General features: G+C 40.6%; 1 non-coding gene across 1 annotated transcript; it reads right to left on the bottom strand.

Moving 5' to 3' along the window:
• Positions 1–833: 833 nt before the first annotated feature.
• Positions 834–908, bottom strand: Trnat-ugu (transfer RNA threonine (anticodon UGU)). The gene has a single exon. It is a non-coding gene; the product is annotated as a tRNA-Thr (tRNA).
• Between the last annotated feature and the right edge of the window lie 14384 nt (positions 909–15292).

Here is a 15292-nt window from a genome sequence, read left to right as displayed (position 1 = left end):
GCTACCCTATATTTGCGCCGTTACGGGAAGGGAACCTTTGTGCGGCCTAATTGATTCAGGTAGTTCGGTGTCATTAATAGATTTTTACTGGTACCTCGAGGTCTGGCGTTTGAATAAGTTGTCTGTTGTTAAACCCACCGCTCAGAGTTGTTGTGCAGTCAATGGCCAGGCTTTATCTGTGCTGGGTAAGGCCAGGGACGTATTTCTGTTTGTAATTGCACTTGGCCTATTACTCTTTTGGTCATTAAGGATTTGACGGTGTTACTGTTACTGGGCTGCGACTTAATTCAACGTACTGGAATGATACTTGACGATGTTAACAAAACTTTGAGTTTTAGATTTAGACCTCAGCAAAAGATTTTGCTTTGTGCTTGTCGTAAGTTTGCTTCGGTAAATGTGGTTCAAAAGGGAGATAGTTAATTTGAGATTAGCCACCTCTCACGTGATCAGGGTGCTCAGCTTATGGGATTGTTAGACAATTTTCCCGACGTTCTTTCTGATAAACTTGGAGTCACAAAAATCACTGAGTATCAAATTCAGTTATCCGATAATATCCCGGTTCGGCAGTCTCCGTATCGTCTTTAGACTCCCAAGATGAAAATTTTAAGGCATAAGTTAGAGAGGATGTTAAAAACAGCGTTATTAGACCATCAACCTCTGCTTATGCTTCCCCCATGTTGCTTGTTCCTAAGGCTAATGACAAGGATTTTCGATCAGTGGTAGACTACCGTGTGTTAAATAAAAAGGTTATTCTGGAATCTATGATAATTAAATAGACACCCTAGCTGCAAGCAGGCGTTGATACACTTCATTGGGGACATGTTGAAAATGTGTGCCCCGACCGGGACTCGAACCCGGGATCTCCTGCTTACATGGCAGACGCTCTATCCATCTGAGCCACCGCGGGCACAGAGGATAGTGCGTCTGCAGGGACTTATCCCTTGCACGCTCCCCGTGTGATCCACATTCCCAACATGTCCACAACACTACATTCGTAGTGCGCCTAATAGATGTTTGCCCATCATACTCATTACTCGTGGCAGATTAATCTACCAAGTCCCGTACGAGTTCGGGCATAGCGTGTGCGTTCGCACAAGAAGGTCAAAGGCCGGGAACCCATATTTCATTTCGAGCAAAGCTGCATGGTCATTGACGGTAACTGTTCTTTCGGGAACAGATACCACCGTCATATATAGTTAAAAATATGGATTCTGGACTCTGTACTTCTACCAGATATTCACAATTGTTTTACCTGGTTCTCGGGCGCCAGGTGGTTTACTGTTCTAGATCTGAACGAGACTTATTTTTAAATTCCTCTTCGTGAAGAGTCTAAGCGGGTCAGTGCGTTCTGTACTGATTGGACTCTCTGAGTTCAACAGAGTTCCTTTGGGTTTGACCACTGGTGCCGTGGAGTTGTCGCGCTTGTTAGACCACGTTTTCGGAGAGCTGAAGTTTAAATTCGTGTACAATTATTTGGACGACGTGGCCGTGTATAGTCGAATCTTTGAGGAAAACCTCCTCCATCTTGGGCAGGTGCTCAATACGTTTCGGGCTGTTGGATTACCTATCAAACCAACTAAGCTTACTCTGGCTAAGCAACAAGTCTCATTCTTGGCTCATCTTATTTCTGGGGACGGAGTCATAATCGACCAAGAGCGCACAAGTGCCCTCAAGAAGTACCCTCCGCCGAGAATCAAAAAGGAGGTGGCACGTTTTATCGGGATGGCCAATTATTTTCGAAGATTCGTGCCCAATTTCGCACAGTTGGCCGGTCCTCTGAATGATGTACGTAAGAAGGGACAGAACTTTAACTGGGGAGACAGTCAGCAGGCTGCATTTGAAACGATTAAGACTGCTGTCTCGAACCCCCCGGTGTTTTGGGAGTTCCGGATTTCGGGAAGCGCTTTATTGTCGAGACGGGCGCGTCTAATGCAAGAATTGCAGCTGTACTGCTTCAGGAGGATCAGGGCGTTAAATGGCGGTTGGCGTATGCTTCAAGGAAGCTCAGCAGAACGGAGCTGAATTATTCCGTCTATGAATGTGAAGCACTTGCCGTACTCTTTGCGTTAGAAAAATTTAGGTTCTACTTAGAGCATAGAGAATTTGACCTGGAGACCGATAATCAGGCCTTAAGTTGGGTTCTGGCTCGTCCTCACAAAACAGGGAGGATCGCTAGGTGGGCAGTCCGCATTTCTGCCTTTCCATTCAAGGTGCGCCACATCAAAGGGATGGATAATCACGTTGCGGACACACTTAGTCGAATGTTTGGTGAAGATCGCGACTCTCAATTGAGTGAACAATCTGAGTCACAGTGTCCTTTGGTTAACAGTGTTCTCACAAGTATTCCTGAGCTCTTTGCCAACCTTCACACTAAGCAGGATCGCAATCCGCATTGGCGTCCCCTTAAAGAAAGATTTAAGACTGGAGAAGAGTTGCTGGGTTATTCTTTGAGGGAAAGTGTCTTGTGTAAGGAGGTTGGGGAGCTGGGAAGCCCGGTGAGTTTAAGGATTTGCTTACCCCTAGATTTGATTGATCCTGTTTTCAGATATTTCCATCATTCTGTGTTAGGAGTGTACCTTGGACTTAACAAGACCTTGGCCAAGGTGCGGTCACATGTTGTCTTGCCGTCGCTATACCGCGATGTGAATCACCTGGTTGGTGAATGTGAGGAATGTAAGAGGGGTAAGGGTGGTTCGAACACCTCCTTGGGATTACTGCAATCTCGTCAGGAACAGTAACCCATGGACAAGATGTCTGTAGATTTTGTGGGTCCCTTGCTCTGAACAAAAGGAAGGCACCGTTACGTGTTTGTAGCGGTCGATGACTTTACACATTTCGCCTGTTTTCTTCCGAGTAGCGAGATTACGGTGGGGATAAATCCGCCACCTCACGGGTATATTCTAATGGTTTGTTCCACCTAAACAGTTGGTTAGTGACAATGTTCCTGCCATTGTGTCCCAGGAATTTAAGCATTATTGATTTTGTAACGGCATTTACCATTTGACCACGATGTCTTATTATCTGCAAGCTTGACTTGTGGAAAGGGTTAATCGTAATCTGAAGGTGGCCCTGCTAATTCCCCTGATCACTGGGATACTACCCTTCCTTGGTTGAACTCTGCCTTTAACATGGACCAGCACGAAGCTAAACAAGCAGTTCCCGCCCAATTAATGTTAGCCTGTCCGATTAATTCACCCCTTTCCAACCTTTGGGGAATAATGACCTATTACCCATCTCTATTACACTGGATACTCTCCGTGAGAACTGGCGGTGGGCCCGTAACAACATGCAAGTAGCCCACAAGCGACAATATCGACGTTATAACCTGGTTAGGCGGCCTTTTAAGGCCAAGGTAGGCGATAGGCTGTTTGTGAAAAACTTTGGCGGTCGGAACCCTGGTCGGGTTGCCAACGGTAAATTGGTATACTGATGTCTGGGACCATATGTTGTCACCAAGGTATTGGGTCCGGTAAATCCTTTATTTAACGAAGAGGCTACTGGGGAGGTGTCTCGGGTCCATTTAAGTCAGGTGAAGCCATCTAAGTGACCTTCTCCCTTTGGTTCTTCCCCGTCCTGTTGGTCAGGCTTTAGTGGGGGAGGCTGAGCCGTGGCGTTGCTGGAGCACCAGCATATCTGGAAATACCTCGCCTTCGAGCTCTTATCTTTGCATGTGGCGCGTACTGAGTTTTGGCTGCCTTATCCTTGCCCGACTGTTAACTGGAGGCTCTCGCCAAGGATGGGACAGTTGGCGTTCGATGTTACTTGAAGCCAGAGTGCGCTTGTAGTGGAGCGGGAACAGACCACCTGTATGGGGCAGCTTTGTGGTGAACCTTTCCTGTCGCCTGCGAGGTGACTTGTTGCTGCCTTGGGTTGCGTGCTACTGGTTCCAGACACGGCGGCCTATGGTCGTCTGCTGCCTTATTGCCGCCTGCTGTACTTCACGCAAGCCATAACGGACGTCCAGTGAAAAGTTAAGTGAGATTGTACTTTGGGCATGTGTGTGAAGGTGTTGACGGCTGTTATCTCACCTCTGGTAACTGTAAGCGCATGGGTGTTACCATGGAAGTAAAGGTGTGCCTATGAAGAAAAAAAGTGGCTCTGAGCACTATGGGACTTAACTTCTAAGGTCATCAGTCCCCTACAACGTAGAACTACTTAAACCTAACTAACCTAAGGACATCACACACATCCATAGCCAGCATTCGCTGGAAACCGGCTAGTTTGTGCACAATCAGATGAGTACAGTATTTGTGTATGGCTGTGCTAGCGGTGGTGTCTTTCCTGAAAATGGTTGTTGTATTCTCTACTATGAGATCAACAAAATTTTTCATTTTGACATTTTCTCTTTCTATGGTGCTTTTTATTTTTGGGTGAACTGTGTTTATATCACTGCAAAGTTGGTGGATGCAAATGGATGTGTCATCTAGAAGGCATATGATGTCAACTACATAGTGATATCAATATACTATCCTGTATTGTTTGTGTGCTAATACTGTTTCAAATATTTTGTTTTCAGTGTGATTGAGGAAGATGTTGGCTAGGAGTCCACTGACTGGTGATCCCTTTGGAAGCCCATACTGTTGTGAGTGGAACTTGTTGTCAAATGGGCAATAATTTTGCTCTGTGATTAGTTTTAGAATGATAGCTATTTCTTTTGTGTGGTGTTTGGGAATGACTTTCTGTTGTTCTGGATGTTGATTGATGATGATGATGATGATTTCAGTTGTGGGAATATTTGTGTACATAGATGTGATGTCAAATGATATGAGTAGGCTGTTGTGGGTATACCGATGTCTTTAATTTTTTGTATCTGTTGTTTATTGTAGTGTATGCTTCTGTTGGTTATGTATACATAATATTTCTGTAGTATATTTGTATTTATCTGGCTGTATCTGTTGTTTGCTGTAGTGTATGCTTCTGTTGGTTATGTATGCACAATATTTCTGTAGTATGTTTGTATTTATCTGGCTAGGTGATATGGGGGTTCACTTCTAAAATTTACAATTGGATGTATCAGAATATCCTTCTTGTGGAGAGCTTTAGTAGACTGTTCATTGTAGGTACGTTGAGGTTGTTTTGTTTTAGCCATTTCTCCTTCTGTTTTGTGAATATGAGTAAAATATTTTTTAGGTGTATGTTTAATTTTCTGGTATCTTTGGGTGTTGGGTCACATGTTTAGCTTTGTTATGTTGTCCTCTGCTAGAAATATTAAGGATTTATCTTTATATTCATCCTGTGTTATTATTATCAGGGTGTTGCCCTTGTCTGATTTCCTGACGAGAACACAATGTTTTTAAGTTTGTTCATTATTTTCCTGAAAGCTTTTTCTTCTTCAGTTTTTGTTCCTGCCAATATGTTGTTTTTGTTTTCCTTTATGATGCATATTGTTTCTTTTGCAACCAACTCTCTTGTCAGACTTCCAGTGAAGTTTGAATTATTGTTTGTTTCTTGTTGTTTTATTATGCATTCATTTTCTGCGGTGAGATTCTGTACTTTCTTATGTGAAATGTGTGTGTTGACATTGTATTTAGGTCCTTTTCCTAGCAAATTTGTTTCATGGTTAGTTGGTTCTGTGTCAGTGCAGTTGACCAGGTGTTTGGAGAAAGTATGATTTGCTTGCCATTTGTTTTGGTTTATAAGGTTTCTTAGCTTGTTTCAAAAGTGTGTTTAGTTATTGTTGTTGTTTTCACAATTTTATTTTTGTTGGTGTGCCAGAATTGTCTGGTTAAAACAAGAAATTAGATACCTACATTCTAGGAAGTGGGAACTTAATGCCACAGTATTGATAATTGATCTGAAACTAGGAAATCACACCAAAACCTCTGAAATATTGTCATCAAGAATACAGTCAAACAAAACACAGAAACACTATTATTTCTTTGCAACGGAAGTCTGCTCTCTGTTCTGAAAGAACTATCAGACAATACCAACCTATAAACATCCCAAATCCCCTTCTCTATGCACACACACACACACACACACAAAATATTCTATACAAATAAGTTACTCTTAGGCATAACCCTTACACTCCTAGTCATAAAATTTATATAATTTATGGATTAAGTTTTTTATTTTTAAAGATGAAGAACTGTGAAAGAAAGCACCTGCAATAAGAAACCTAAAAATCCAGGAAAACCGCAACATGTGGTAACAATGTATACATACAAAACCATGTGTGGTTTTCACAATTGTAAATATTGACTAAAAAACTCAAATTTATATGTGTACAAGTAGTAAAGAACATTTCTCCAGTTTTATAGAAAGAAACTTCAGTGAAGCATGTCTGGGAAATAAAAGAAAAGATAAAAATTATGTTTTGCTTAAGGTGGATTCTCTCCAAAAACAAATCTGACTGGGTACCATTTTTGTGAGAGGTGATGAATGACAGAGTTGTCAATGAGTACGGGCAGGCATTCAGACAACATTTTAGAGGTTCACTTTTCAGAAATAGGAAAACACAAAACTTTGAAACAATTTAAGGATAGTTGGATAAAAGTTAACTAAGACCAGAAATTATAAGAAAATAAGATACTTTATGAGCACACAGAAATTGAATGTGTAATGGGGATAGAGATGCTAATCATTGTGGTCAATAACAAGCCGACTAGATATATGAGCTTAGAAATTTATGGCTTGTCAGTTAAGAATGATAATTTTAATTGCAACACGTTTCCTGATAGTTGGAAGATTTAAAGAATTTCTCAAGTGCAAAAAAAAAAAAAAGAAAGAAAAAAAAGAAATGGGAGGGAGGGTTCACTACTCCACTGAACATGTGCAGTGGCATATGTGTGGTCCAAAGCTGTTGCAGTGCAGTATCTATTTTTTAGTTTTCTGCACTGCTTCCTACTCTTCTACTGTTCTTTGCATCTGTTACAGACAACTATTCAGCTATCAAGCTGCCCAGTGAAAAGATACAGTAGTTATAACTGGATTACGTTACTGGACTGGATTACGTTACTCAAAAGTGACATACTGCATGATGATGGCAAAATAAGATAGTGATAGATGAACATTTGGATATAATGAAACTCTGGAAATTAACAAGAATAAGATAATTATGTTTATAAAGATTTGTCTAGAAAATATGGGACTACTGATAAGAAGCAAAAAATGATACTGTAGTGATGTAAGGTATTAACTAAACGGGTTTGGCCTGTATAATTTGAATGGTAATAAAAAAGAATTTTGAATATATTGTTTCTGTGTAGAAATAATGATTGAAGATGTGATGGAACTGATGATACATAATATGTGTGAAGAGGAGAGTACTGAAGTGAGATTCCAGAATGAAATTTTCACTCTGCAGTGAAGTGTGCACTGATATGAAACTTTCTGGCAGATTAAAAGGACTCTTTCAAGTCTCGCAGGCAGTGAATTTGAAGTGAGATTCTTTTGCTGAAGTGTGTGTTTGAGACTGAGAGGTGATTGCTGGATGAAACCATGAATTCTGATGGTTCATGGTAAGGAAAAGTATTAGACAATTACTGACATGAAGAAGCAGTAGGTCAGAATAATATCTAATGACAAAAGGCATCAAATAAGTTGAGAAATTACACTGAGAGAAATATGAGATAAAAATAAGCAGAGAAAAGGAAAATAAGATACGAGGAACAGAAAAGAATGTTGTAGGCAGAAGTTATTAAGAACTCTAACACTATGTAGTCAAGAGGAATGGATGGAATTCAGTAAAGTAAAAAAAAAGTGGAAGTAAAGTGACATTATGATTTGATGGATCAGCAAACAATGTGGAAAATAATGTTTGCTGTAATATTGTGCATGACAAAAATTTGAAAGAGGACTAGTTAAAATGAAACATGGACAAGTTGTACAGTGATAATAAATTTCAGTATTATGACAAATGGTGAATCCAACGAAGACAGGATTTTGTTAATCTGCCCAAAAGAGAGGCATTTGCCCACTAAAAACTTTATGTACACGCAAGTGCACAAGTGTGAAACCAATTGTTGAGTATAAAAATAATATCATTTACTGAATAGTTAAGGAAAATTTTTTGTTTTTGTATATTTTTAAATAGTTACATTCTTGTATTCAATTTTCCACGTTTTGATCATGAGATATGATTGCTACAATTTTTACTGTTGGACTTTTGCACGTGTCTTGCATTGAAAAGTAGACATATAGTATTCTGTAGTTGATACTTTCTATGTAATGAAACATCTTTTTATATGTTTAAAGAACTAATTTATGCAAAAAGAGTTATAGTGAAAAAATTTCTTCTAAGGAATGCTACACAGAAGGAAATGATTACACTTGCATGATGAATTGAAACTAACTAATATGAAGTTCTGAAAAATGTGCACAAATGAGGGAAACTGAGATGAAATTAAAGACACTACTTACTTTTTTTTGTAACATAAGCAATACACTTTTATTTTTAAATTTAATCTTTCCTGCTATGGCGTAACTTAACTTTTAATGTTATAGAATGACCTTATGTAAGAATATGTTTTGATAACATTCTTTTCAGATTTTAGGTACAACAATATTTAAAAAAATGAAATTTAGGGACATAACAGAATTAGGTAAGTTATATCGTATGTCGACATGAAACGCTAAGCATAGGGAAAAACCAAAATGGAATAACTCACTTTCTTTTCCTGGTGTGCTAGAGAAATGTGATACTTGATGAATGGTATGTATTTAGGTTTGTGCTGTGATGTGATTTAATGTGTTGGAAGAATTAAGAGGAAATCTACATAGATTGATGCTATGTGTTTAGGTTTCTTAGCTGTTTGTGATGTTGAGGGTTTTGAAAAAGAGAGATGAATAGGATAGATACATGAATAATGTGGCATTATAGGATATTGACAGAGGAAACATGGTGATGAACTAGAGGATTTTCTTCTTTTTTTAGAATCAAGGTATGGAATGCTGACAGAGGAAGCAAGAGAAAGAAGTAAAGGTGTTACTTTCTACTGGTCAAAATGTGTATGAACTGAAAATGTGATGAAGCTATGGTAACTACATGAAGCTATGGTAATTATTATAATAAGAGAAATGAAGAGAAAGTTCAGAAGAAGTTGACAAAATGAAAAAAAATGAAAATGTAAGAGATAATGGTAAAATGAAGTATATGTTTATAATGGAAAGTATAGTAAGAATTAAAGAAGGAAATAAGAATTCTTATAAGTTCAGTGCACTGAAGGGAAATGGTGGTTACTTACTTTGTGTATATTTTTTTACTGCTGATGCCATTTGAACAAAAATGCTGAAGGTGAGGCAACAAAACAGGTCATTTATAAATTATTTAAGCAGAAGTTAAGTTTAGCTTGGTGTACCATTTTGATCTTTTTGCCATTTTCTTTGTTAGCATAGGATGATATTTAAATATTCTTTTTGTTTGACTGGCTATTGACAAAAGACTTTCTAACAGCAATTTTTTCATCAGTATTTTGAATGCATTCAATAATCTTTGCTTGAATTAGTCCAACCATGGTTGTTACCTGTCCATATGTGTCTGTAGTTATTTCATTGCCTGGACTTACATGTGTTGTAGCTGATTTATTGCCCATACTTACATTTTTTCTGCATTGGGTGCATAGTGTGTAGTCAGGTAAATCAGTAAAAAAGATTTTCTTAGTATGTTCACACAAATAATTCTTTTTTATTCTTTCTTACCATTAATTATTAGTAGGTAATATTTTGATGTTCACTCGTACATATATTTTCTTACCCCATTTGTTATATAACATTTGAAATGTTTTACATTTACAATTGCTAGGAGTGTCATTTTCGCTTATTTCTACTGTTATGATTACATTGCATATGCCATTTTACATTAGCACTTATGGATGATTACCTTGATTTTTATACTAATTTCTTTACATACAATTTACTTATAGCAGCTTAGGAATATGTTATCATACATATCACTGTTCATATTTCAAACATTTTCTTTCACGTTGAATGGCCTATTGTGTTACATGTTAGCCTTGTGGATCTTGTCAGGGAGATTACTATCATTAACAAAGCATACGCAGGCCTATGACGAAGGAAATGGACGGAATGTTGACACTAATACTAACTGACTGCACAAAGTGCCATTCAGTACACAAATATGGTGATTTATACTGTCACGAGAAAGAAATAGAAGACATTCATTGCATTGTAAATCGCAAAACTGTTGTTGTAGTACAAATGAGACCTTGGCAGATGCATTATTACAAATAATGAATTTGTGGAGTGTTATTAATGAACACACTATACTATCTTCCTGAGTCTGCACCAGTGAGAAACATATGCTGCAACCACGTTATATGTCATATGCTGGTCACTGTTATGTAAGAGAAGATGCTAGGTGAGTTATCAATGGACATATCACATAACTTCTTTCCTGAGTCTGCCCTCTAGTCCCCACATCTGTACACTTTCAACACTTTCTGCTGATTTCAATCTTGACAATCAACTTTTGGAGAATCTTGATGTATTGTGGTGTGATGTGTGCATGGAACCTGTGTCTTTGGCTACCTAAATAACTTTTGGTTAGTTCATATCCTATGTACGTGAAACTCATGTAATCAAAAGACTAATTTCATTACAACTGTATTATGTACTGGAAATGTAATAATTTTTTCTTCCTTGTCAAAGTCATATTACTTTGGTTCAGGATTCCAATTTAACATTTTTTTTCATCTCTTTGCTATGATTCTCTGTGTTACAATTTGTTGTCTTTTCTTTCCTTTTTGTAAGAAACATCCTCCCAAATTCTAATGGGCAAATGGCAGAGGGGGATAATGAAAGATTTCTAGTTTCTTTTTGATTTTCGAAGAAAGTGATGTGAGGTTTTAGATTTTCATTGGGTGATTCATATTTCGTATTTGTACACTAAACATTTTTCAAACAGTAGTACCAATAGTTGATTTGTTATGCCACAGAGGTTCTGAAGGCTAGCTAGTTAGTTAGTGAAATGGTTGTGTGTTCCATTGATCAATCCCACGGTACGGTAACCATTATCATGTGGAATGTGTCAAGTGCACAAGCAATGCACATATGCAACAAGATATATATATATATATATATATATATATATATATATATATATATATATATATATATATATATATATATATATATATATATATAACAAATATCATGTAACTTACCAAACGAAAGTGTTGGTATGTTGATAGACACACAAATAAACACAAACACACACACAAAATTCAAGCTTTCGCAACCCACGGTTGCTTCGTCAGGAAAGAGGGAAGGAGAGGGAAAGACGAAAGGATGTGGGTTTTAAGGGAGAGGGTAAGGAGTCATTCCAATCCCGGGAGCGGAAAGACTTACCTTATAGGGAAAAAAGGACAGGTATACACTCGCACACACACACATATCCATCAGCACATATACAGACACAAGCAGACATTTGTAAAGGCAAAGAGTTTGGGCAGAGATGTCAGTTGAGGCAGAAGTACAGAGGCAAAGATGTTGTTGAATGACAGGTGAGGTATTAGTGGCGGCAACTTGAAATTAGCGGAGGTTGAGGCCTGGTGGGTAACAGGAAGAGAGGATATACTGAAGGGCAAGTTCCCATCTCCGGAGTTCTGATAGGTTGGTGTTAGTGGGAAGTAACCAGATAACCCGGACGGTGTAACACTGTGCCAACATGTTCTGGCCGTGCACCAAGGCATGTTTAGCCACACTGTCTGCCTGTGTCCATTCATGTGAATGGACAGTTTGTTGCTGGTCATTCCCACATAGAAAGCTTCACAGTGTATGCAGGTCAGTTGGTAAACCATGTGGGTTCCTTCACACATGGCTCTGCCTTTGATAGTGTACACCTTCTGGGTTACAGGACTGGAGTAGGTGGTGGTGAGAGGGTGCATGGGACAGGTTTTGCACCGGGGGCAGTTACAAGGGTAGGAGCCAGAGGGTATGGAAGGTGGTTTGGGGATTTCATAGGGATGAACCAAGAGGTTAAGAAGGTTAGGTGGACGGCGGAAAGACACTCTTGGTGGAGTGGGCAGGATTTCATGAAGGATGGATCTCATTTCAGGGCAGGATTTGAGGAAGTCGTATCCCTGCTGGAGAGCCACATTCAGAGTCTGATCCAGTCCTGGAAAGTATCCTGCCACCAGTGGGGCACTTTTGGGGTTCTTCTGTGGGAGGTTTTGGGTTTGAGGGGATGAGGAAGTGGCTCTGGTTATTTGCTTCTGTACCAGGTCAGGAGGGTAGTTGCGGGATGCGAAAGCTGTTTTCAGGTTGTTGGTGTAATGGTTCAGGGATTCCAGACTGGAGCAGATTCGTTTGCCATGAAGACCTAGGCTGTAGGGAAGGGACCGTTTTATATGGAATGGGTGGCAGCTGTCATAATGGGGGTATTGTTGCTTGTTGGTGGGTTTGATGTGGATGGATGTGTGAAGCTGGCCATTGGACAGATGGAGGTCAATGTCAAGGAAAGTGGCATGGGATTTGGAGTAGGACCAGGTGAATCTGATGGAACCAAAGGAGTTGAGGTTGGAGAGGAAATTCTGGAGTTCTTCTTCACTGTGAGTCCAGATCATGAAGAAGTCATCAATAAATCTGTACCAAACTTTGGGTAGGCAGGCCTGGGTAACCAAGAAGGCTTCCTCTAAGCGACCCATAAATACTTGGCGTACGAGGGGGCCATCCTGGTACCCATGGATGTTCCCTTTAATTGTTGGTAGTCTGGCCTTCGAACGTGAAGAAGTTGTGAGTCAGGATGAAGCTGGCTAATGTAATGAGGAAAGAGGTTTTAGGTAGGGTGGCAGGTGATCAGCATGAAAGGAAATGCTCCATCGCAGCGAGGCTCTGGACGTGTGGAATATTTGTGTATAAGGAAGTGGCATCAATGGTTACAAGAATGGTTTCCGGGGCTAACAGATTGGGTAAGGATTCCAGGCGTTCGAGAAAGTGGTTGGTGTGTTTGATGAAGGATGGGAGATTGCATGTAATGGGTAGAAGGTGTTGATCTACGTAGGCAGAGATACGTTCTGTCGGGGCTTGGTAACCAGCTACAATGGGGCGGCCGGGAGATTGGGTTTGTGAATTTTAGGAAGTAGGTAGAAGGTAGTGGTGCGGGATGTCGGTGGGGTCAGGAGGTTCATGGAGTCAGGTGAAAGGTTTTGTAGGGGGCCTAAGATTCTGGGGATTCCTTGAAGCTCCGCCTGGACATCAGGATGGGATTACCTTGGCAACTTTGTATGTTGTGCTGTCTGAAAGCTGACGCAGCCCCTCAGCCACATACTCCCAATGATCAAGTACCACGATCGTGGAACCCTTGTTCGCCGGATGAATGTCGATGGATCTGTCAGCCTTCACATCACAGATAGCCTGGGCTTCTGCAGTGAAGATGTTGGGAGTAGGATTAAGGTTTTTCAAGAAGGATTGAGAGGCAAGGCTGGAAGTAAGAAATTCCTGGAAGGTTTGGAGAGGGTGATTTTGAGGAAGAGGAGGTGGGTCCCACTGTGACAGAGGATGGAACTGTTCCAGGCAGGGTTCAATTTGGATAGTGTCTTGGGGAGTTGGATCATTAGGAGTAGGATTAGGATTATTTTTCTTCGTGGCAAAGTGATATTTCCAGCAGAGAGTACGAGTGTAGGACAGTAAATCTTTGATGAGGGCTGTTTGGTTGAATCTGGGAGCAGGGCTGAAGGTGAGGCCTTTGGGTAGGCCAGAGGTTTCGGATTGGGAGAGAGGTTTGGAGGAAAGGTTAGCTACTGAATTAGGGTGTTGTGGTTCCAGATTGTGTTGATTAGAATTTTGAGGTTTTTTGGGGGAGGCTGGAGCTGGAAGTGGGAGATTGAGTAGATGGGAGAGACTGGGTCTGTGTGCAATGGGAGGAGGTTGAGGTTTGCTGGAAAGGTTGTGGAGGGTGAGTGAGTTGCCTTTCCGGAGGTGTGAAACCAGGAGATTGGATAGTTTTTTGAGGTGGAGGGTGGCATGCTGTTCTAATTTGCGGTTGGCCTGTAGGAGGATGCTCTGAACAGCCGGTATGGATGTGGGAGAGGAAAGATTGTGGACTTTTATTAAGGATAGGAGTTGACGGGTGTGTTCGTTGGCTGAGTTGATGTGTAGGTGAAGGATTAGGTGGGTGAGGGCTATGGATTGTTCAGTTTAAAACTGGTATAGGGACTGATGGACAGAAGGGTTACAGCCAGAGATGGGGACTTTAAGTGTGAGGCCTTTGGGGGCTATGCCAAATGTCAGACAAGCCTGAGTAAATAAAATATGGGAGCGTAATCTGGCTAGGGCGAAGGCATGTTTGCGGAGGGAATGTAAATGAAACTTAATGGGTCGTTGTGGGCATGTTGTGAGGGTGACATGGTTTTAGAAGGTGGAAAGTGTAACATGAGGCTGAAATGAAAATGAAAATAAAGATAAAAATATATGGGAAGAGATGAAGGTGAACTAGAAAGCAATTGGAGATCTGGTGTGAAAAAAGTCGAAAAAGTGTTGGTTAAAGATGAGCTTTGTTGATCCTGTGGTGAATTTGGGTTGGTAACCAACGATGTGCACAAAGGTTAGGTGGTTGTGTTGTCGCCAAAACACGTTAAAGGGTGGAGAAATTTGGGAAAATTTCGAAAAAACTGCGTGTAAATGTATTAAAAGAGGAAGCCTTCTTGGTTACCCAGGCCTGCCTACCCAAAGTTTGGTACAGATATATTGATGACATCTTCATGATCTGGACTCACAGTGAAGAAGAACTCCAGAATTTCCTCTCCAACTTCAACTCCTTTGGTTCCATCAGATTCACATGGTCCTACTCCAAATCCCATGCCACTTTCCTTGACGTTGAAGTCCATCTGTCCAATGCCCAGCTTCACACATCCGTCCACATCAAACCCACCAACAAGCAACAGTACCTCCATTATGACAGCTGCCACCCATTCCATATAAAACTGTCCCTTCCCTACAGCCTAGGTCTTCGTGGCAAACGAATTTGCTCCAGTCTGGAATCCCTGAACCATTACACCAACAACCTGAAAACAGCTTTCTCATTCCGCAACTACCCTCCCGACCTGGTACAGAAGCAAATAACCAGAGCCACTTCCTCACCCCCTCAAACCCAGAACCTCCCACAGAAGAACCCCAGAAGTGCCACACTGGTGACAGGATACTTTCCGGGACTGGATCGGACTCTGAATTTGGCTCTCCAGCAGGGGTACGACTTCCTCAAATCCTGCCCTGAAATGAGATTCATCCTTCATGAAATCCTCCCTACTCCACCAAGAGTGTCTTTCCGCCGTCCACCTAACCTTCGTAGCCTCTTGGTTCATCCCTATGAAATCCCCAAACCACATTCCGTACC

The sequence above is a fragment of the Schistocerca nitens genome, chromosome 1 (assembly GCF_023898315.1).
Source record: "Schistocerca nitens isolate TAMUIC-IGC-003100 chromosome 1, iqSchNite1.1, whole genome shotgun sequence".
NCBI classification, from domain to species: Eukaryota; Metazoa; Arthropoda; class Insecta; order Orthoptera; family Acrididae; genus Schistocerca; species Schistocerca nitens.
Note: the sequence above shows the minus strand (reverse complement) of the source record. Positions and strands in the feature narration are given on the sequence as shown.